Source organism: Mustela nivalis (assembly GCF_964662115.1).
Source record: "Mustela nivalis genome assembly, chromosome: 8".
In the NCBI taxonomy this organism is placed as follows: domain Eukaryota; kingdom Metazoa; phylum Chordata; class Mammalia; order Carnivora; family Mustelidae; genus Mustela; species Mustela nivalis.
The window spans coordinates 125,183,179-125,208,121 of record NC_139027.1 but is presented as its reverse complement, the minus strand read 5'-3'; positions in this window follow the sequence as shown (position 1 = coordinate 125,208,121).

Genomic DNA, 24,943 nt, shown 5'->3' with positions numbered 1-24,943 from the left:
AGGACTGAAAGACATAGTGCTTTGTAAGTGCTTAGGGTAAGGCCCAACACAAAGTGAATTTTCTGTAGGTGTTAGCTAGTTTATTATGATCATTTGTAATATGTCACCTGACCTGCACTGGCTCACATCCTGTGATTCTCTGCTCTTTTATGATTTTTCCTGGCTCAGAAACGTACTGAGCATCTTTTCCCTGCTGACCCTAGGATCCCCCCAGGGCTGCGGTGATGGGCCTGCCTTTCTGCCCAAGTCTCTGCCTCTGATGTGGTTCGGCAAGAGCAAACCAGAGCACCCTCTGCCTGGTCGTCACCTCCAAGCTGAGCTCAGCGCTGGGCTTTGAGAGTGAGTGACTTACTCCCTGGTCGGCACTTTTATTGTGGTTTCATGATTGGTTCAGGATGGCTGGGCCTTTGCTACCCACCCCCATCCTCAAGTGAATTCCCAGTCCTGCCAGAGGCTGAAAGGAGAGTGACTTAGTCATTAGCTCCTCTGGCAACAGCCCCTGGCAGTGGTTCAAGGCAGCTTAGAAAACAGGGCAACAAGTGGCTGCAATATGCATTTCAAAAGCCTAGCAGACAAGAAAAGGAAATGAAAACCAGAAAAAGCAAGGATAGTAATGTCTGAACCTGGAGGCACAGCTAGACATCACTGGGCACCAAAGACAGTGCTCCCAGGCCCTGGGCGTAAGGGACCTGGGAGGGCAGTGTTAGCAAAGCTGAATGGTAAAAGGCCAGGGCCTCCTTCTTCTCCCATATGCAAGTCAAAAATGAATGAGGACTTCCTGTGCATCCTGGAAGACCATGACCAGGCACAATTGGCTTGGGGGGAGTCTATGTTCAGAGCGTAAGAAGGGTGTCCTTTCCTGTGCCAGCCCCTTGAAAAATTCTTTTGACTCCGACATTTAAGATCCAGAGCTTCACTAGCAAGACCTCTAGAATCCAGGCTTTCATAAAGAGAAGATACACTGGGAATGGTGATAAAAGGGCTGGGATCTTTTCCACTAACTCCATTCTAAGTTACCTGACTCTTACAACATAAGGTGAATGTTGTCACCTCCTCCATTTCACAGATAAGGAAAGAAACTAAGGTACAGAAATAGTATATAACTGTTGGATTAACTTATTTGTTGTCTTCTGCCTGTCTAGACAAAGTAGAAGTTCCATGAATGCTAAGGTCGTCTGCCCTAGTCATCATTTTATTACAAGTGTTGAAATAGTTGCTGGAATATAGTAGATTCTTCAAAACAGTCTGTTTTTTTGTTTTGTTTTGTTTTGTTTTCTAAAAAGCAAACTTATCAAAGATCACAGAGATTTTAAACAGTGTGCCCCCTACTCTTAATGGCTGCAATAAATTATCTCTGATCTGGTATGTTCTGATGGAGGCTGTGGTATTGGCGAGGTCTGGGGAAAGGGGTTGGGGAATGTGGTCCATAATCACATTTCCCCCGTTGAGTCTCAAATTCGGGAGGTCTTAGAAAGACCCCTATAAAAAGTGAAATGATGTTTATAGTTTGAATATGGAAATCCTCCATTCTTTCTGGAGGACTCCATGTCCTACTTGGGGTTGACCTTAAATTTAAAAGGTGATTGTCGGGGCACCTGGGTGGCTCAGTGGAATAACGCATCTGCCTTCGGCTCAGGTCATGATCTCAGGGTCCTGGCATCGAACCCCACATCGGGTTTTCTGCTCAGCAGGGGGCCTGCTTCCTTCTCCCTCTCTGCTTACCTCTCTGCCTACTTGTGATCTCTGTCTGTTAAATAAATAAAATCTTTAAAAAAAAAAAAAGGTGATTGTCCCCTATCAGGAAGGATGCTGGTTCTGTGATGATATGCCCATCCCATGGACTTAATAACAACTGCAACGGGAATGAGAGACTGACACTGGCCGTCAAAGAAACCCAAAAGGGGGAAAGAATGATTTTACACAGAGGATTCTAGAATGGAAAAATATGCCCAAGTAGGATTTTATCCCACCAAGATCTTAGTCATGATATTTGGAAAAAAGGGCAAAGTTGTTGGCATAATAGCCTTTATTTACATTCCCTCACCTCCCTTTGGCCATGCTCAAAGCAAATACTGGTAATCATGGAAAGCATTCATTCCTGTTGAGCCCCAATATGCCTCTAAAAGGTGCCTGCGTGTTGTCTCTATTTCTCTATTTATTTTCATAAGTTCTGGCAACACCCGTCAGAGTCACACATGGCCAATCCCATACTTTCTCAGTCTCCCTTTTCAGATCAGGTCCTCATCAGCCCTTTTTCCTTTTTCATTTTTTAAGACTTTTTAATACATCCATTTTTTTCTGCATCATTTCTATTTCAGTATCTGAAAGTTTACTAATTTTTTTTTTATGTCTAATCTACAGACATTGTAAATTTTACTCTGAAACATTTTAGACTATAAATTTGATTTGGTTAATATTTACATCTTACCTGCCTATATTTAATTTTTTAAATGTATGAACTAGAGTTATAATAATGTTTAATGTCCTCATCCGAGAATAGGTAGATGAAGCAGGAACCCACATAATGTAGTTGGGGGGGGCAGTGACAAAGTCCTATAAGGCCCCAAATATTCAATTAGTTGTCTGTTATATTGCTGCCATATCTCTTACTACATTAGCAATTTAAAATTTGATGTTAATATCAGTCTAAATGTGATGCAAATCCTGGTTCTTGCATTTAAATCTGATGGGCCTTAAATCAATCATCTATCTTCCTTGAATCTTACTTTCTTCTAAACATGGATAATAAAACTAAATCATCTTCCCTATTTTCCTAGTGGGAGTATCCCAACTTCTTGGGAAAATTTCAAGGTATTCATAGTTATCTGATACTATATTCTTTGTTCTTTGTGACATTACTTTATATAATATAACAAGTATGTGTCCTGTCACTCCCATCTCCTAGCCAGTGTAAATATAACTGATAAAATGCAACACTCTTGCTGAACTCAAAGAGGTCTTCAGTTTTCTTCTCAACACAAGGTCTTGCCTCAGTAATGAGAGAAAATTAGTCCTCAAATTAACACTACTTTGATCTCACCTAAACAGATCTTAAAAGTAAGATTCAAAAGATCTCCCTACCCATCTATCTGTCTGAATATACACATATCAAACCCGTAACATAGTAAATATCATAATGTCTGCCATTCAACTAAGGATTATCAGGCATGCAAACAAAAAATAAGAAAATGAGAAAAATCGATCGATTGAAATTTTACAGAATTGATGCAGATGTTAGAATTAGCAGATGAGGACATTAAACATTATTATAACTCTAGTTCATACATTTAAAAAATTAAATATAGTCAGGTAAGATGTAAATATTAACCAAATCAAATTTATAGCCTAAAATGTTTCAGAGTAAAATTTACAATGTCTGTAGATTAGACATAAACAAAAAAATTAGTTAACTTTCAGATACTGAAATAGAAATGATGCATAAAAAAAGGGATGTATTAAAAAGTCTTAAAAAATGAAAAGAACAACATGAATACACATTTCTCCAAAGAAGACATACAGTTGGCCAGCAGACCTTTGAAAATATGCTCAACATCATTCATCATTATGATCATGCAAATCAAAACCATAATGAGAGATACCAACTCATACCTGTCAAAACGGCTAAAATCAAAAATTGCAAGGAACCAAAAGTGTTAGCAAGGATATGGAGAAAAAGGAATACTTATGCACTGTTGGTGGGAATACAAACTGGTATAGCCACGAGAAAAACAGTATGGAGTTTCCTCAAGAAATTAAAAATAGAAATACCATATGATCCAGTAATTCCACTACTGGATATTTACCCAAAGGAAAAAAAATATGAATTTGAAAAGATACATGTGCCCCTATATTTATTGCAGCATTATTTACAAAATAGCCATATTATGGAAGCAGCCCAGGTGTCCATAGATAGATGACTAAAGGAGATGTGAGATATATGTGTGTGTATATGTGTGTGTGTGTGTGTGTGTATAAACAGTGGAATATTATTCAGCCACAAAAAGAATGAAATCTTGCCATTTGCAACAACATGGATGAATCTAGAGAGCATAATGCTAAGTGAAATAAGTCAGTCAGAGAAAGAGAAATACCATATGCTCTCACTCATATGTAGGATTTAAGAAATAAAACAAAGAAACAAAGAAAGGAGACAAACCAAGAAACAGACTCTTAATGATAGAGAACGAGCTGATGACTACCAGAGGGGAGTTGGGTGGAAAAATGGGTAGAATAGGTGCAAGGGATTAAGAGTACAGTTGTCATGATGTACAGATTGTACAGTAATGTACAGAATTGTTGAATCATATATTATAAATCTGAAACTAATATAACATTGTATGTTAACTATACTGGAATTAAAATTACAAAATGCAAAGAGAATTTGTGATCTATAGAACAATTTCAAGTGATCTAATTTACACTAAAGCAGAGTAACCAAGAGAGGAGAAAAGAGGGTACAGAAAAAAAATATTGGCAGGAAAAATGGCAACCTTGATTAAAACTATAAATACCCAGATCCGAAAAGCTCTCAAACATAGAAATACAAAGAAAATCCTAAAACATAGAAATGCAAAGAAAAGTACACCTCAGCACAGCCTAATCAAATTTCTCAAAGTCCATGACTTAGAGAAAATTGTAAAGTAGCCAAAGAAAAGGACATGTTAAACACAAAGGAACAAACAAAGATTACAGTAGATTTTGTATCGGAAACACACAAAGACAGTGGGACAACATTTTGAAGTACTGAGATGAAAAAAATCACTGTCCATGTAGAATTCTATACCCAACAAAAATATCTTTCAAGCATGAAGACAAAACAAAGATTTTCTTCAGACATAAAAGCACTGAAAGAATATATCACCTGAAGATGGTGAAATCAACAAAAGATCATTAACACTTTAGGCAGAAGAAAAGTGATACCAGATGGAAATATGCGTCTTGGTATCACAACTGTTTTTTATAAATATCCCCCTAAGGATTTTTTTTTTAATTTTTTCCCTAATTGCCACCTTATAAAATTTTAATATCACAGATACAGTATATATCTGCTTATGTATGGCATATATTATCTGTGCTTCAACATTAAAAGTGATATTTTGCCCCCCAAGAACAAGTTTCACCCACATGGGGGTGATATCTCCACTGATAATACATGATGTATCACTTTCCTATTGTTGCTGTAAAAAAAAAAAAAAACTATCACAAACTTGGTGGCTTAAGGCAACACAAATTTGTTAACTTTACAGTGGTGTAGGTCAGAAGAATGAAATGTGTGTGTTCCTTTCTGGAGCCTCAAGAGAAGAGTCTGTTTCCTCACCTTTTCTAGCTTCTAGAGATCATCCTTGACACCATGAAGGACCTAGAGAGTTCTTGGTTTATGAGTTCCTCTTCCATTTTCAAGTCAATGATGTTACAACTCTCTGACCATAGTTTTAAAGAGATATCTCCCTCTGGCCTCAGCCTCTGGATTCAGGCACGAAAGATCCTTATCAGGAATCATGTGACTAGGATGGGTCCATTTGAATAATCCAGGATAATGTTCTCATCACAACATTCTTAACCTTAACCACATCTACTAAGTCCTTTTGCAATGTAAGAAAACATATTCACAGGTTCTGAGAAGTAGGACATGGACATCTTTGGGGGCCACTCTTCTGCCTATAACACATGATTTAAACAAAGAAATAAATAGACAAGAAGTAGCTATATGGATAGACATATAAAATTTTGTTCTTATTATTTAAATCCTTAAAATACAATTGACTATTAAATTAATAACCATGCAGTACATGATTTATCACTTACATAGAAGTGAAACTTATTCTAACAATGGCCCAAAGGCCCAAAAGGATGAAATGTAAGTATACTATTTAAGGTTCTTATACATGAAATGTATAATATTACTTGAAGGTGGATTATGATGAGTTGAGGATATATACTATAAATCGTAAAGCAACTACTACAATAAAATAATGAAAAGAGATTTATAGTTAATACCTAAAGAAAACAGAATGAAATCAGAAAAGAATACTCAGTTATCACAAAAGAAAGCAGGAAAAATAAAAGTAGAACAGTGAGATAAGACAGAAAACAGAGCAAGAAAGTAGATTTAAACTGAACCGTATTAATAAACACTCTAAATGTAAATGATTTGTGTAAACCAATTAAAAGACTCAGACTGTCATACTGGATATAAAAAATAAATCATAATGAAACTCAGTGGTCTGACTGACTGAGGCCCAGGTCACATCTTGCATCCTCAGGTCAGAGCTGGAGCTCCCACAGCACATGGGCTTAGAGTGGAGGATATGGTTCCCCAGGAGGCAATTTAGGTAGGATTTCTATAAGAACAAATGGACAATGGTAAGGAAAAGTCAATACATGTCCTTCTCAATGGCTGTTCTATCATAGAAAATAATATTTCTCCCTTCTTTTTTTCCATGGAGGACAACTTTGAATTAACTCTCTCTTGATCATTTTAGGAAGCTTACATTAAAGTAACTCTCTTCCTCTCTTCTCTTTTCCTGATCATCTTTCTCTCCATCTTTCTTACCAGGCTGTCATTTGTGTTTATGAGTTAGTCTGACTACTTTAAGAATGAAAAAATTGGGGTTCCTGGTTGGCTCAGTTAACTGTCTGCCTTTGGCTCAGGTCATGATCCCAGTGTCCTGGGATTGAGTACCACATCAGGGTCTTTGCTCAGTGGTTAGCCTGGTTCTCCCTCTGCCCCTGTTCTGCTCATGCTCTCTCTCACTTTCCCTGTCTCTCAAATAAATAAATAAAATAAAAAAGAAAAAATTATTTCATTTGGCCAAACATATCCTATGAAATGTTTAAGAAGAGTAATATCTTCAAATATGTCTCCTCTAGATTGCCAACTGCACAAACTATACTATTTATCTATATTCTTATTCACTCTTTGACTCATTCATGACCAAGCTCAAATGTCACCATCTCAATTAAACCTGCAATCCCCCATGCAGTGGTGGCCACAGCTTCCTCTCTGCCTGCAGCATGTTCGAAATCCTATTGGAAAGATTCACATTTTCTTTCTTTCTGCAATAGTGGATCATCTATAATAGAGATGAAGCTTTGTTTATCTCTATAGTCCCCGGTGTCTAGCAGGAAGCTCAGTATAGCATAGATTCTTAGTAAATATATTCTGAACTAATTGATATAGAGATGAATGAATGAATGACCCCCATTGCTTGGCAGTGTCCCACTGTCCCTCACAATCTCTATCTCCAAGATGGTTAGCAGGTTTCATCTCTAGAACATATTATGAATAACATGCCGTGGCTCTCTGGAACATTGTCTTAATAAGGATTGTAAGGTTATCCCTGAGCTCAGAAGGAGTGCCATGATGGCTCAGTAAAGTCTATCGTGGTTTCTGGAGTGGAGAGTTTCACAAGTATCATGAAACTCTGTGATTCTGGCTTTGGCTATGACTTCTGGCCAGTTTTGTCTGTTGAGCAGATTACTGGTCAGATTCCAGCACTGAATCCAGCAAGGTCCACACAGTCTCATCACAAAGATACTAATCAAGGGATGGCCAGATTCATCAAGAAACAAAAGCCATATTAGGCCAATTTTCTTATAAATTCCTGATCAAGAAAGGAACTGGGGTCACTGACTCTGGCCTCACCAATCACTCAGTCTAATCCCCTGAACCCACAGCCCAGCTGAATCTGTGTTGGTTCCTCCCAGGCTTCCACAACCCAGCAAACAAAAGCAAATATGGCTTATCCCTCACATGTGCCTCCCAGCCTGTTTTGACTTTTTTGTACACCAGTTATGGGGCATAAACAGCTTCTTGTGAATACCAGCTCCGGCTCAAATTTACCTTCCCGGGAGGGAGATATTTGTTGTCACCGAGATGAACAGTCTCTCCTTAATATCATCCCACCTCACAGAGCCAAGCAGAAAACCCCAAAATGCATCCAAACTTTCCCAGCGTGGACCTTGCTGGGACCTCCTCCAGAGCCAAAAGCCACCTCATTGACGATGCTCCCTTCCCATCTCTCCCTCTCCATCTTTGTCCTCCTCATTTCTTCTTCTCACCTTCCTTCAGGTCATACCTGATTTCCAGGTAAAGAAAAGGATGGTCAATTTTTCCACCCTCCCCTACCAGTCTTCCCAGGAAGCACGCATCTCTGAGCACAATTCACACATCAACAGAATTGTTGACCCATCTTTTCCTTCTAGGGGATGTGAGGGAACGGTGTGGATATAGAGGCACACCGTGGTGTGTTCTGCGTGCTCCTCACCACTCCGGCTTTCTTAGGTGACTCCATTCCCTTCTTGACCACTACAGTGGGTATTTTCCAAGAGAATGTGCGTCCTCCCAGTCGATGATCCCATGGTTCCAGCCTTTTGGTGCACTAGCACTGTCCATTTCAGTGGTGATGGTCCATGCATATGAGGACACACCTGTTATTCTATATCTTCTTGACAGTGTTCACCATACCCCGCCCCCAGCAGACACCACGGGCATCCTCTCCAGATACTTCACTCTATCCTGACACTTAGCTGTGCCTTTCTCATTTTCAACATAATTACTGATATACACAGGAAGTAAAGAGAGAGAATGCAGTACCAAAAATCAGAGATGGCCCCAGAGTGTGCACCTTTGCTCTACCCAGTGGAATTTTTTTTTTAAAGATTTTATTTTAAAGATTTTATTTTTATTTGTCAGAGAGAGAGACGGAGAGTGAACATAGGCAGACAGAGTGGTAGGCAGAGACAGAGGGAGAAGCAGGCTCCCTGCCGAGCAAGGAGCCCGATGTGGGACTCGATCCCAGGACGCTGGGATCATGACCTGAGCCGAAGGCAGCTGCTTAACCAACTGAGCCACCCAGGTGCCCCCCCAGTGTTGTTTTAACAAAAACAAAAAGAGGGGTGTTATTTTTCAGAAAGGTGCATTTCTTGAGCCTAACATGTAGCTGCACCAAGGAAAGGTTTAACTGAACTCTTGAAACACACACCAAGACCAGAAATCTGTGTTGCACAGCACAATTAGTTAATAAATGCTTATTCTTCAAATGGATGAATGAATAAAGAAGTGAATTGCTTTATACCTACAAGTGTCTAAAAATCTACGTTTGTTTGTATCTGTCTTACCTCTGTCTCTTTGAACCGGATTTGCCCATGGCTACACACACGCATGTGCACGCGCACGCGTGCCCTTCACCAGAAATTGATTAAATGCATCTCCAGCCTAACTGCACAATCCCCAGGTCTTTCCTTGAAAGTCCCTGCCCTACACTCAGTGTGAGTCCTCAGTGCTCATCTCAGATTTTCCACACCATGATTTTGATCTTCCTTTCACAGACAGTGTGGTTGTTCTCTTCCCAAACAAATACCTAGCAGCACTGGGGGGAATATGTGCAGACTCTGGGCACTGAGCACGTAAAATGCCAGGCTTTTATAAGGGCACATATTGGAAGGAGAGGCATCAGGAGGCTAAGCTCTTACACTCATATTCTAGATCACTTTAGGACTTGCTAGCTATTTAAGACCCATCAGCTATAGCCACTGACGTCTTCCTCTTGAAGCTCTGAAACATTTAATCCTGAGTGAATTCTCACTAAAGGTACCACTCATCTGTCTTGTTAACCATTCCACTAGACACCCAGGAGAGAAACTAGGAATTCTAGAGCAGAGTTTCACAAAGCAGAGGTATTAAGATGGAAACCTGAGAGAAAGCAAATTTGTTTTTGGAATCCTGGTCAAACCATTTACCAAAGTTTTATTTTGGACAAGTTATAAACCTCTCTGGAATGCAATATTTTCATCTAGAAAATACTAATAGTACCGATTTCAAAGGATGTTATGAAAATTGAATTAGTTAACCTATGCAAACACTTAGGATGCTGTCTGGCATGTAGTGTTTTCTGCAGGCAAGGGAACTGACTGGTTAACCACCTAGGTGACGGGTAAAAAATCAAAACAGTTTCCCTGAAGGGCATCAAGTAGAATCTGAGTGTCCTGATCATATCCCTGGGATATGACCAAGATGAAGAAGCTGGGAATGGTCTATTCTAGAAGGAAGGTTGTTAAAGTCATTGCTCAAATTCCAGACTTTTTTAATGGGCACAGAACTCTCCAGATCAAAATGTGAATACTGACACATTAAACATCAAATAGATTAAGTGACGTATGGTATCCTGCATTGGATCCTGAAACAACAAAAAAATGACAATAATGGAAAAACAGGTGGAATCCAAAGGGAGTCTGGAATTTAGTTACTAGCAGTTAACTGTAGTAAACCAACCATGCTTGGTTTCTTAGTTCTGACAAATGTACTATGGTCATATTATTTTTTTTTATTATGTTATGTTAGTCACCATACAGCACATCATTAGTTTTTGATGTAGTGTTCCATGATTCATTGCTTACCTATAACACCCAGTGCTCCATGCAATCCGTGCCCTCCTTAATACCTAATAGATGTTAACATTAGAACAAGCTGGGTGAAAGATACACAGGAATTCTCTAAATTGGCTTTGAGACATTTTCATAAATTTAAAGTTATTCTAACATCAAAAAGTTTGTTTAAAAATAATCAAATAGATCCCTTTAGCCTTTGGAGAATTTTCCACAGTGGATTTATTTATACTTAAAGTCATGTCTTTCATTTTGGCTTCCCCGGTAATACCGGGAGAGGATGGAGGGACTGGGTCCCTTCTCCCTGCGTGTAACCAGCATGAGAGTCACTCCTATAGTCTCATCCTGGCTGTTTTTCTCATTTCTCCAGATCTGGCTGTGGCAGAGATGGGGCCTGCTCTACACCAGAGCCTGGTCACCATCTTAGCTTAATTTGAGAGAAAGATGAGGTGTCAGAAGGGAAAAGTGGCCAACATTTGGTTTTCCTGAGCTCATTTTTCTCATAAAAGTCAATGAATGTCTTATGACTCTGTACCCCCTCCCCCAACACATTGGCCCATTGGACAACGTTCTTGGCTGTAGCTGAGAGACTTCATAATGGCTTCTTGAAACCCTGAGACAGGTCCCTGGATCTGTAGCCCTAGTGGGTTAGCAAAACAAGAAGTACAGAGGAGGAAACACCATTTCACTGAGCAATTACACTGATTCCAGAATGGTTTTGAATGTTCTACATTCTTACTGAAGTCTCATCCTAGTAAAAGAGGAAGCTGAGGGTCAAAAAGACTAGATACCTGCCCACAGTGATATGAATAGATACAATAGATGACTACATAGGAGGGGGGTGACGTAAAAATTCCAGTTTCTCCCTGCTTCCCTCAGATACATACACGTAGACATAGACCCACACATGCCTCTTTTGGATGTCAGAACATCTCTGATTTCATTAAATATGTGCTGACCGATTGTGCTTAGTGCCTGACACACATTTAATGCTAACAGCACTTACCCATAGTTAATCCCATTTTACAGAAGAAGTAAATGAAGCCTGAAGATCTTTCATATCTTACTTAAGGTTTACATAGTTTATAAAGTGTCAGGGCTAGGATACATATGCAGCCAATCTGATTCCAGAGCCTGGACTTCTAATCACTTCATTGCTCAATGAATATTTGTTGAATGAATGGATGGGAAAACAGCTTTGATGAAGGAGTGCAGAGTTATCTCAATAAGATCGTGCACTGGATCTCATGTTTAGAATGTGTGAGACCATTTCTCCTAGAGCAAGCAGTCCCGACAAGACCCGTGCTCTCCTGCTTAACCTCTGTCTTTGCCTCTTCTCTTCCTTCTCTTGGGGACTTGACAGGTGCTTAATGCTAAATGTCAAAGAGAAAAAATACCACCCAAAATATTTTAATCAAGAGAGAGAACACATACACACAAAGAGAGAGAGAGAGCACAACATGTAAAGGAAATCTCTGTTCTTGTTCTCACTAGCTATAGGGCATATGGCTTTGGGGAAGATACCAGCTCTCTGGGCCTCTTTCCTTATCTAAGAAATGGACTAACAGTTCTTAACTCCTGTGGTTGTTGTGAGAATCAGACATCATTTCTCCAGAGTCTCTGCACCACGGATGGCAGAGGAGATGCCCTACATGACTAGTTTTTATGTTTTTTATCTTTACTGTCATCCTTGTCTATTCATAAAACCTGTTTACTTCAGCAGAGTCTCCCGGCCACATGCGACCCAAACACAAGCACTGAAGCCACATGTCCCCCTAATACCACCCAGGCAGATGAAAGCCCAAGCCTTAACAAGGCTTATCATCAGAGTGGAGAGATGAGAGGGTTCAGCTGGGCTGGAAAAAGAAAGAGTGTGTCCAAGTCAACAGAAGGAGGCCTTTCCATGGCCTCCGCATCTGATGCCTGACCCACGCAGCTAGAGGATGGATGCCATCTCAGATTCTCTGTCCTGAAACCATGGTCTTTATTATCAGTAGTCATACCAGCAATGAAATTGAACCTGAGCTCTACACATGGACAGACGAACTAGCAAGAACACCTACTCCCAACAAACACAGAACTAAATTAAATTCTAACCTTTGTGTGTGCCTGGGTGGCTCATTGGTTTCAACTCAGGTTGTGATCTCAGGGTTGTTAAGACCCAGCCCCATGCTGGGCTCTGCACTCAGCGGGGAGTCTGCTTGAAGATCCTCTTCCTCTGCCCCTCCCCTACTCTCTCTCGTGTCTCTCTCTCTCAAATAAATAAATAAATAAATAAATAAATAAATAAATAAATCTTTTTAAAAATAAGGAAAAATACTGTATCTTTTGGAGGTATTACCTTTGACATTTTTTTTTTCTTCTGTTTGGTCTACTGCTAATGGGTTTGGTTGAAAAGTAAGAGAAAGGGACACTTGGGTGGCTCAGTTGGTTAAGCAGCTGCTCCTGGCTCAGGTGATGATCCCAGGGTCCTGGGATCAAGTCCTGCATTGGACTTGCTTCTCCATCTCCCTCTGCCTGCAGCTCCCCCTGCTTGGCGCTCTCTCTCTCTTTCTGTCAAATAAATAAATAAAAATCTTAAAAAATAAAAAAGAAAGGAAAAGTAAGAAAATAGCATAACAGAGAAAAATCAAGAGACCATGCCAGGACTCCAGGAGTGAAAAATCCTGGATGGAGGCTCGTCTCTCATCATAGCAGGTCCCTCCCAGCAAGAATTAGGATTGTAATCAGTGCGATGATGGCCAGGGCCCTGACCATCCCTTCGTATACAGGACCCAGGGCAGGACTTTGAGGGGGGAATACTCTCCAGGTGAGGACCTTGTGAGAGGGAATTCAGGGCAGCAGTTTTCTGAAAAAGCAGAATAGCCCCATCCCTGGGTAACAGGAAGACAGAGACTGGGCTGTCCTGGACCTCTGTTCTCTTGACCGATTTTCCACAGAATTGTGACTTCTTTCTTGTTTTCCTTGCAGAGATTTTCATCTGGCTTGTTTTTGTGTCTTCTCATCTTCTTTCTTCTCAAGCCGAGAATACTTTTTTTTTTTTTTTCTCTTTTTGAGGCAGTTGTTTTCAATAAATCCCTGCTTGTTTTCTTTAAGTTGCTCAGTTATTTTAAGTTTTCTCTTTCACAGCCCTCTGTCTACATTTCTGCTTTCCATCTGGGCCGCTTGGTTCACTTTGTTTCTGGAATAAAGACAAAGGGAGGTATCGGAAATTCAGAGATCCTGGCCTGCCTCTGGGATCAGAAAGGCCTGGCAAAGGACAAAATCCACCTGCTGATCTTTCCAGCACTTTTATTATGGCTCAGATTGACTATTCGCACAACTGGAGACACCTTGATTGGTCATGAGGACAATCAATGTTCCTGGTTTCTATAAAGGCAATCTAGTTATACACTGAGTGGGACCTTTGATCTGAGTGCTTCTCTGTGTGTCTATCAGTGAGGGCCATGGCAGAAAGCATTTAGTACACTCAGATTGGGAAACTTAAAAAGAGTTTACTGAAAGAACAAGTTATAAAGGTGTAGGCAGGCTGCAGACAAACCACAAAGGACAGAGAAGTGTCCTAGGGACAGCAACAGCAGAATTCTTTGACCACTGTCCTCTTGAAAAGATAAGGGCAGGGAGCAGCTCTCTGGAGAGAAAGGATCCTGTAGGAGGACCTGCCATCTTGGCCCGTGGATGCCGCCAGCCTTCGTACTCACAGGGAGGGAGATGAAAGATTGCAAGCTTCCATCCCACTTCCTTCCCCTCTGATTCCCTCTGAGACTCCCCAGAAGTCAAGAGAACCCACTGGGGTTGTCAGTATCAATCAGACTTTTGGATCATAGACCATAGTGGGAGTGGATGGAGAATGAATCTGGAGGGGTAAATAGAAGTTATTCAGCAGAAGGAACATGCAGGTTTATGTAACTCTCTGCCCATATATACATGCACATATATACACGAGTGTGTGCTAGGCTCAAGAAAGCAAGTATCTGGATTTTCTCTAAGGGAGGAGTCATTCAGGGGCTACCCCTTTCTCTGTTCAGTCTGAACAGATTACTAAAAATCTTGATTTCCTCTAATTCTGACTACTTAGTGTTTGAAGAGCAGGACAGAGTACTGGAAATGGGAATCTTCTCTGGGATCATATGTGTTCAAATTATCTTTAGATATTGAGGTGACAAAATGTTTCAAGGATGAGATATGCCGAAAGGTAAGACCTCTTCTTGCTTCTAAAGAACTCACTCCAGGAGAGAAAAGTAAAGGATGAATGCTTCCATGTGAAGAGAAACATCCCAACCACCTCACCTGAACAGGTGGAGAATAGAGACTCATTCAAATGATGGGGCATTAAGGAAAGGGGCTTTTTCTAGGAGCCTTAAGTGAAAATGAAATCAGGGATTGGGTTAAGTCAGCAGCTCAGTAAATTTAAAATAGAGCTCAGAAACTCTGAAAGAGACATCAGGTTGGTGTCACATAGAATAGGTCTGTAATAGTTGGTATATTACACAGCCTCTTTAACACAGCACGGTATCCATGTCCACAATATGGCACTATTACTTTGGAGTGTATTGTTGGCATGTCTTTTTCTATCATTAGCTCATGAAGGTCTTGTTGACCATTATATCCCTAACATGTGGCCTAGCATCCAGGAAGTCCACACCAGTAGTCTCTTGTTGGACAAATGAACACCAGTATTTGTCCATTTTGAGGACTTTACATGGGACTAGTGTGTAGCTCTGAGTTTCACTGGATTGGGCCAGGAAAGAGCTGCCCGTGCTATTCAGGTTTCAGTTTAACCAATCCCTCCACAAAGTCAAAGCCATGAACTTACTTTTATACCCAAGGGGAAACCCTCTCTCTCTCATGAGTTTTGGTGGACAAGACTCATCCCATTTGACCTGTGTAGTGCAGCTCCTGTATTCTTGGTCCAGAGTTTTTCAAGGACCAGCCCATCAAGCTTTCATTAGTTCCTCTGCTTTTGCTCCACCAACACCTTATTTTGAATCTAGGCTTCTGGTGGACAACACTATGCATGTCGCTACTTTTAAAAGTCCCAGTTTTCTCCCTTCCTTCCTTCCTTCCTTCTCTCCTTCCTTCCTCTCTCTCTCTTTCTTCTTCATCTTTGTCTTCATCTGCTTCTTCAAAGAACTCATTAATTTCATCCCATTTTCCAAGGAGTTACAATTACCTGAGACAGTAAAAGGAGATGTAAATATCCATTTGGTACCTAATCCTTTCCTGTCTATCCCCACAACTACTCTAATATCATAATTCTCATCTTATAAAGGACTAAGCTGATTATCACAAAAATGATTAAACTCATTCAAAGTTTTCATGGTGAGCAGCAGCAGTTCCTCATTTTGAACCTGATCCATCTGTGACCAAACCTGTGCTCTTTCTGCTCTACCAATAACAAAGGAGTCCCACTTCCTCCCAAGTACTTCTGTAACTGTGTTACTTTGAAAGAACTGAGCAAAGGAAGGGCACCACCATCTTTCTTTGGCAAACTCCATTTCCATTTCAATTTAACTTAGATTTAATAAAATGCTTAATGAATCTTAATTAAACCTAAATTGAAATTAAAAATGGTTTAACAAGGTTTAATAGTGATGTGAGAGATCACACAATTCCACTTCAATAAATATTTTCCTAATAACAAATAACCATTTCATTAGTGAGGAAAACGTTGCCATTAAGTCTAAATTAAATTAAATTATCCATAATTTACTGGCATAGTTCACAGTATATGTTAATGAAAAATATGTAGTTTGTGTAGGACTTTTTGGTTTGTTTTGTTTTGTTTTGTTTTTTGTTGTTGTTGTTTTTAACTGCCTGTGTGCTACAAATGACTCTAGAGAATTTAAAAAGGCACTGAGAAGATTGTAATGGGTAAATGGCCTGAAGTCAATGGAAACATCTTTGAAATTCTGTCCTATCTAAAAACAGAAACAATGAGAAAGGGGGAAGAGAAGACATGAGGCTTTTCACCAATGCCATGTGGATTACTATCAATGTCACAACCATAAAATGGGGTATTGATAAGGGTGGGTGAAAAGATTATGAACCTAAGATATCTCTAGCTCAAAACAAAAGTGGAGATAAAAATCAGACTCCTATATAAAATGGCTCATATCAGATGTGATGAGGAAGGATAGAGGATGCAGAATATGAGAGAGGAGAAGAGGGCCGATCATGCTTCCTGGTGTGTGTGTGTGTATGCATGTGCCTGGGCATGCATGTTTCTGTTTTCTATTTCTTCTTCTTCTTTTTTTTTTTTTTATTTCTTCATGATTGAACTTGAAGCATGAATTAGGAAAGAGATTTGTTAGACACCATTCTAGGAAAGGATTTATCTAGATTTCTAGAATAAGGGATCAAATTCCAGATTGGGAAATTGGGCTTCACAATAAAGTCCCAGTTTGGTTTTCACCCCACAGTGCTGATCCACACTATCCACGAGGGTAGGGAAGGTGCTGTGAGCAGAACTGTAAACCTTGCTGTGACTTGAAGGATGTCAGAGACATATTCCCAGCCAGTATTTTCCAAATCCAAGAAATTACCCCCACTTCCCAAGACTCCTGATCTCAAACTTTCCCATACAGAAAACAGAAAGTGTCCCATACTTCTCTCTACCACACACAGGATAGTTCAAGGGCTACACTGATACTGTAGCCATGAGCCACATGGGGATATTGAGCTTTTGAAATATGGCTACTCCAGGGGCACCTGGGTGGCTCAGTGGGTTAAAGCCTCTGCCTTCGGCTTGGGTCATGATCGCAGGGTCCTGGGATCGAGCCCCATATTGGGCTCTCTGCTCAGCAGGGAGCCTGCTTCCTCCTCTCTCTCTGTCTGCCTCTCTGCCTACTTGTGATCTCTCTGTGTCAAATAAATAAATAAAATCTTAAAAAAAGAAAGAAAGAAATATGGCTACTCCTAATAGAGATGTGCTGGGAATATAAAATATACTCTGGATTTCAAAGACTGAGAGAATAGAAGTATCTCACTAATATTGTTTTCTATCAGTTACATTAATAATTAATTTATATTGATTATATGAAAGTAATGATATTTGGGGTATATTGGCTAATTTTGAAATATTTTAAAAATTAATTTCTCCTGTATCTTTTCATTTTATTCAAGGTGGTTACTAGAAACTTTTAAATTATGTCTGTGGCTTTCATGATATATCTAGTAGAGCTCATCTAGTTGTATCTACCTTAAACAAAGCAATGGGCATATTTCTTTCTTTTTTGTGTTAGCATTAACACACATTCTTTCATCCATTCATTTATTCAACAAACATGTTTCAAAATTCATTAGCATGAACTCTGTACTAGGCATTGGAGATACAGTGTTAAGAAGAAGCCAGTCCCATGTATCTGAATCATGTCCATGCACACATCCAAACACCTTCACAACACATGCTCAAGTGTATTCAAATCAACACATGGATGTACATGTATTCACATATGCAGGCAAACACGTATGAAGAGCGACAATCAGGTGCTGAGAACCAAACACTCCTTGAGTTAGAAGTCTTCAACTCTTCTGGTAGGTTCAGTTACTCTAGCACCCCACCAGGGAAAGCCACAGCTCTGCATTTCCAAGAGGTCAAAAACTATCTTTGTAATTTTGGCAGAGCTTATAGATCAGAATTGCAAGGGAGAAGACCAAATAGGGCAGATTCAAATCTATCTGTTCATGCCTGAGCACACCAGGAAAGGCCAGCATGGATAGGCTCTTTGGGGGTAGGTTTGTTTCCATGGAAGTTCCTCTTTTGGGGTCCAACTTCCTGGGAAGTGAGGAGAGCCCACCCAGAGACACTGGCTGGGCTGATGTTGAAACAGTTTGGTGTGGTCTCATTCAAATAACTTTCTGGCTCACCCCTCAGCTTTTTGGCCCAGGAAGTGGGGGAGAGGACTGAGGTAACATTAGACAGGTCCAGTCAGGAGTTAGAAACCACACAGGTGATTTTAATATAAAATTTAATATAACAAACTTCATGGTGAAGAACTGGGAAGACAAAGAGAATACCCTGGGGTATTGAAAAGTAGCAAATACAAGAAATAGCCACCCCTCTGAGGCTGCAGGAATGTGGAAAAGAGGTTTGAGTTGTGAAAATGTAGAACTGAGAGAATGGAAGCCCAAAGCTGAAACAGGCAAGGGAGAAGGGGTTCCAGTCAGTCAGCGCTGACTGGGGAACAGAAGTCGTCTTTGTCACTCTGTCTGTCATGACGGAGCACCATATACTGAATGGCTTAAACAGAAATTTAATTTCTCTCATTTCTGGAGACTAGGTCTAAGATCAAGTTTCCAGCAGGGTTTCGTTCCTGGTAAAAGCTTTCTTCCTGGCTCTTACCAGGCATTGGCGAATGTCTAATGCCCACTAAAGTCTCTGTGTCTTAAGGATACTCAAAAAAATATTGGTGGAATGAATAAAATAAAGTAGAAGAGAACAGACAGAAAATGCTGTGAAAATTTCCCAAAAGCTGAATACAGAAGTGCAAAGCCAGAAAGGAAGACAGCTGCCTTCTCGCTGTGTCCTCACATAGCAGGGATGGAAAGTATGGTCTGGTCTCTACCTCTTCTTGTAGAGCTCCAGCCCTGCTGGGGTACGGCCCCTCCCTTGAAATGTCATGTAACTTTTATCACCCCCTCACAAGCCCTATCTCCAAATACAGTCACATTGGGAGCTGGGGCTTCAGTGCATGAATGGGGATGGGGAGAGGTGCTGTATTCAGTCCTTAGAAAGGGTTATGACACTAATCCTACAAGCGTCGTTTAAAAAAATATGTCCAACTGTATTCAGCTGCTGAGATGGGAAAGAACAGCTCTCAGGGTGAAGGAGCTTTGCTGAGGGCATAGCTGAGAGAAACAGGAAGCAGAGACCAGAAGCACCTGTCCCTTCTTCCAGTTTTTCAGTCTCTCTCTAGCCCCCCCTACTGACAGAGGCTGTCGTGGAGTCAGGTGGTGAAGCAGAAAGGTGGTAACTGAGCTCCAGGTACCCAAGGTACAAAGAATCCAAGGGTGGGGTGGAACCCCTGGGAGGTAGTAGCTTAATAGCCAGCGCAGGGACAGACATAAACATGAAGGATGATGAAGACATGAATGCTGTTTTCATAAGTTTATTGTGCACGATTTTATCTCCAGGAAAAAAAAAAAAAATCCACCAGAAACAGAATCGTCAGTCAAATCCATTTAGGGAATCTTCATGGTATCCTTCTGTTCAGAATTCATAATGATGCATTGGCTGAGGAAGTCCTTGGATAAGTTTTGCTGTAAAGAAACATGTGTTTCTTTTAACAGAGAGTTCCCCAAACACCTTGGACCACAGATGTAGTTTCTGTTTGTTTTCTTTTTGGAACAACTATCAATTTCCAAAACAATTTTCCAGATATCTTCTGCAAAACTTTGAGAAGCATGTGCTGGTAATGATATCAGCACTAAGATCATGATAGATATATGATGAACTGTGGCCCACTAATAAAGTAACTCACATTTGAACATGCTGTACTTTTCCATAAATGCTTTAGTCTAATGACAGCTGAAGCTAACTGTGCAGTCAAGGGTGATTGCCCTGATGTCCCTGGGGATTCCTATGACACAGAAGCCTGTGAGAGCAGAAGACTTTTTTTTTTTTTTTTTTTTTTTGCTTTCTTCTTCACAATTGTAGGCTCAGCAACCATCACAATGCATGGGACCTAGTAAACATCCAATAATGTGTGCTGTATGTAGCCATGGAAGAACGGAAGGAGGGGAGCAAATGATTGGCCAAAAGGGCTAACAGTAACATTTCATGTGCAAATCAGTACAGGGAATGATGAGAAAGAAGTACAGTGCTGTCCTGTAGGGAGGCAATGAAGCTGCTATGTGTTTTAAAGTTTTCTGGTAGCTCCGCTTGGAAAAGTAAAAAGGAAACTGGTGGAACTAATTTTTATAATCTATCTTACATAAAATAATCTCTCCAACAGGTAATCAATATAAAGACATTAATACAATATTTTGCATTCTTTCTATTAAGTCCTTGAAATCTGCTGTGTACTTTACATTCACAGCACCTATTAGTTTGGCCACACGTCAAATGTTCAACAGCCGCAGGCGGCTGTAAGGACCTATTTAGCAAGAGGCTTTCATTAAAGTTAAACTGTCCCTGCTCTCCTTCCCCCAGGGGATTTACTTAAAAACAAGTCCCGGAAACCAGCTCCAGGTAACAAAGCCCAGATACAAGGGTGGGTCAGGCTTGGTGGAAACATCCGGATCAGTGAGGTGTTGCATAATGTCTCCCTAGCTACCAAGGAGTATGGGCCCCTACCCTTTGGGAGCTTTTTTGGGGCCAATCCTAATCAAGGTGTGATAGGCTAGTTCAAATGTCTACTAGGGTAAATTGTAATTCAATTGGTCACTTAGCATCACTGTGGAGTTTCCTGCGTGTGTTACAATCTCATTGGCCACCTGTGCGTGGCCAGGCCCAACCGCATGGCCTTTGCCCTTAAAAACTAGTCTGAGAAACAGGGAAGGGTTGCCCTCTCCTGTAAGAGGCACGACCCCGAACGTTCGGTTAGATTCTTGATGCTTACCCCAAAATAAAGCTTTGCTTGACCTTCACTTTATATCAGTCTTGCTCTTTTAATCACGGACCCATTATTGGGGCATAACAGTGGCCACTTGTCTTAGATACCATAGATAGAGACTTATCAGGTACAATCCCAAATTAGGGGGATATGTGGTGAATGGTCAGATTGGTAAATGGATATTGAGTAAGAAATCATTGTCCAGTTGCAGGTACTGAATATTGTGAGGATATCTTATTTCACTGACATTATTCACACATAAGTTCATGGTGAATATGAAACAGAGTTCAAATGACAAGAAAGAAAGAAAGAAAGAAAGAAAGAAAGAAAGAAAGAAAGAAAGAAAGAAAGAAAGAAAGAAAGAGGAAGAGAGAAAGAAAGAAAAAGGAAGGAAAGAAGGAAGGAAGGAAGGAAAGTAAGTTAATAGGAAGTCGTTTCACCATGGTGGATTCTACTCGAAAGGCTAGTGATATTTTAACACTTGAAAAGGTGATAGGATAAAGGTTTTAGAGAAAATGAAGACTCGAAAAAATGTTGGTGGAATGAATAAAATACAGTAGAGGAGAACAGAGAGAAAATGCATGTGAAAATTTCCCAAAAGCTGAAAATAGAAGTGCAAAGCCAGAAAGGAAAATCCCACGTGAGGGGAAGCCATGGTGCCACCACTCCCCAGCTGTACCTCGTCTTCACTCTCATTCTAAGGGGCTGGTGCAATGAAAATGTTTATAGCTTTCCTGCCCAAAGATGTTTCATTATCTTCCCTGCGACTGCAGGAAAGGGTTATGCAAAAATCTGGAACATTTCTCCAACCTTCTGATCGCTAGTTCTCTCCAGTCCACTCTCCAAACTGACCCCAGAGTATAATTCTTGTCAGCATAGGACTTCCTCTAGGGAAAGTTTTGTTCATCTCTGTGTAAATGTCTTAGGGTCCAGCACAGTGCCTCTTACCTAGCAAGCTCTCTAAAAATAGTGTTATGTATATTGGAAGGAAAGAAGGAAGGAAGAAAAGAAGGAAGGAAGAAAAGGGTAGGGAGGGGAAGGAATTAACAAAATGTCATATCAACATTTTCAATATAGCTTTGTACCTTAACAGGCCATTATTTTAGTAGAACCGAAATTTGGTATTTTTGACGTTATTTTCACTATACATTCACATCCAAAGTTTGTCTTACAGAGGGGAAATGCATGAACCCTGGTTCATATATGCAAACCCAGCATGTCTATGAAGGGTTTTTCACACTTCAAGGCAACATTCTTGAATCCACACGTCTTTAAGACATTTTTCTTAATATGATACCAGTTCTTTTTATTCTGCCTCCCAAGAGTTAGAGACAACTTGACATTTGCGGCATAAGGAACCCCTTCTTCAGACTGAATGACCCTTCACAGTTCTCTGTTCTTGGACACAGACCATCTCTCATATGGCCAGTAACTCTTTGTTGGAAGCCCTTATGCGACAAGCCTTTAAAAGCCTTCTTGCCCCTATACCAACAATATTGTGCATCTGACCATCCTGAAACAGAAAACGAAGTCATCTAAAAGAGCGTTTTTGTAAAATACCAATTTATAGAAGCCTAGGTGTTTTCTCTGTCAACAAAGCATGCCATATATGAGGAAGAGGAAAACGGCGGGCCCTTCTGTTTGGGCTTTGGGGTCTATTATTAGTTTTTTCTGTTGGAGAGAGGTGAGGATATAGTCTTAACATTAAAACAGAAAACCTAATCAGTATTTCAGCTGTCTGGGTATTGTGAGCTGAAGACATCTGTATTTTTAATTAGTTCTTTCATAAATGTGATTATGGGATGTCACGTGATCGCCGTAGACACCAACACCTGGAACTTTGAAAGGACGGCCCTTCAGGGTCCCCAGGCTTGGACAGTATGCTCAGGGAAGTCCTGGCAATGGCATTAACAGTGTTATCAAGAGGCCTCCAGATCCAAATGACTTTCCTGTCTGTAAATTAAATAATAATATGAAAACAAAATCCGCTCGGTCAAGCAGGAAGGCATAAATATAACAGTGAGAATTTCCTGTCAGAGGGACATTTTAAGTCCCTGTTATCAAAAAGCCTACTGAATGGAGCCTGATAAAGTCCTTAGCCTCCGAGAATAAGTCCAAGGGCAGCCCAGAGTTTCTAGTGGTTTTGCCAGGATAAAAAGAGCAAGGTCCCCTGGAAACCAAAACTAAGCCTGAAAGGGTGGAAAGGCACAACCTTGAGTGTACGGAAGGCCTTTTGAAACCTCTGGCTTCCAAATTCTCCTGGGAAAAGCATCACACCCCGTGGTTAATGTAGTTACATTTAAGCAGTTCTTCGTTTTTACCCTAGGGACTCATGATGAGAAAATATGCATTATGGTTTTGAGTACATGGAGAGCACTGATTATAAAAATTCAAGGCCTCCCGTGGCTGGTCTGCGGTGCCTCTCAGTCCTCTTCCTGCTGGTCACAGGGGATCCAAGACCACCCACCAGCAGCCCATAGCCTACTGCTTGCTCCTTCCACTCCTTGCAAGTCACATGGTCCTGATGGGGAGAGAGACCCATGTTCTAGATACAGCCTTTAAGGAGCTCGAATCCCACAGCTGCACTGTGACTTCGGTGGCAAAGTCTTGGAAAGCTGATTGCCTTCACTCTATTCTTTTTCTTAAATGAGGGGTTTTCTTCTTTGCTTTCTAATCATGGTCCCTTATCATTTCTAATTAATGATGACTAACAGGGAAAAATCTATGCAAACTGACATTAGGTGAAGTTTCCTCTTCTGGTCACCTCCCTGTGTCAGAGTGTGTAACTCATTATCAGTGCCATTAAATCCCCCTTAACAGCATTAGGGAATGTTGCTAAAGGTGATCACATCTAATTAAGGATTATGGGTAACTTATCCACTTCACCATATGAATGATGGGACGTGTTTAAAATTCAAGTATTAAAAGCACAATAGGATATATGCTTTTGAGAACCAATGTATTTATTCTCAACAAACATTTTTTTTTTTTAAAAATTGGCTATATAGTGCTAGATGTGCACATTTTTAAAAACCTGCACAAAGATAAAACCCAAAATTTATACTGCAAACCCCAGTTATTAGATCTGCCAAATACAGCACATTTTGGCAAAATTGAAAGAGAGCTTTGGTGGCTTTCAAGCAATCCCATATTCAAAGAGATGGCAATGCATTTCAGGAAAGCAGCACAAGATATTCGGAGAGTCCCGTAAGTGTCCCCCATTTTATAAGGATCTCTCTGGAGAAAGGAGAATGGGTTAGAAAGTCAAAGCGCATGCATTCCTTCGAGGTCTTTGCCCCCATCTGTGAAGTCTTCGTGGCTTCACTACTCCAGGGGAAGAACCATTATTCTCACCAGAGGTGGGGCAGCAGAAATGATGTCAGCTACCTGTGGAGTAACACCTGCTCTCTGGGACCAGACCCTGTCTAAGGCAAAGGCTTCCATTTGATCAATACCCAGGCATGCATGTGATCGCTGCCCTCTCCCGCAGACACACAAAATGCAATTTTCTCAGGTGGAATCTGGGTTTTATAGAATGAGGATTGTACTGAAGTTTGAAATAAGGGTGTCTTGATCTTCTCTCCAATTCTAAAAGTTACCTTAGCCCATCATCCCCTGAGGGTAATCCCTGCCCTATTGTTAAGTAGAATCACTGAGAGCAGGAAGGAACTGCCACAGGTAGCTTACTACTTGGGAGCAAATCAAAGGTTTTTATACTCTATGCTATCAATATAGGTGTATGTATATTTGAATGACTGCTTTTGAGGTTCATGGCCCAAGTCTTACCTCCCCAGATGGTGTTCAAAGTTCACCTCACATAAGTCAAACAAAGGTCACCTACATACAATAGAATTCCATGGGTCTGGTTACTAGGATCTGGTTCTAAAATTTAGAAGATACTTCCAATATTCATTGGTAGTAAATATTTGTTTTAAGATTATTTTCTCTTTTTTACATATTTTTTATTTTCCCTTGTTTACTCAGAAATAATTTTAAGATTG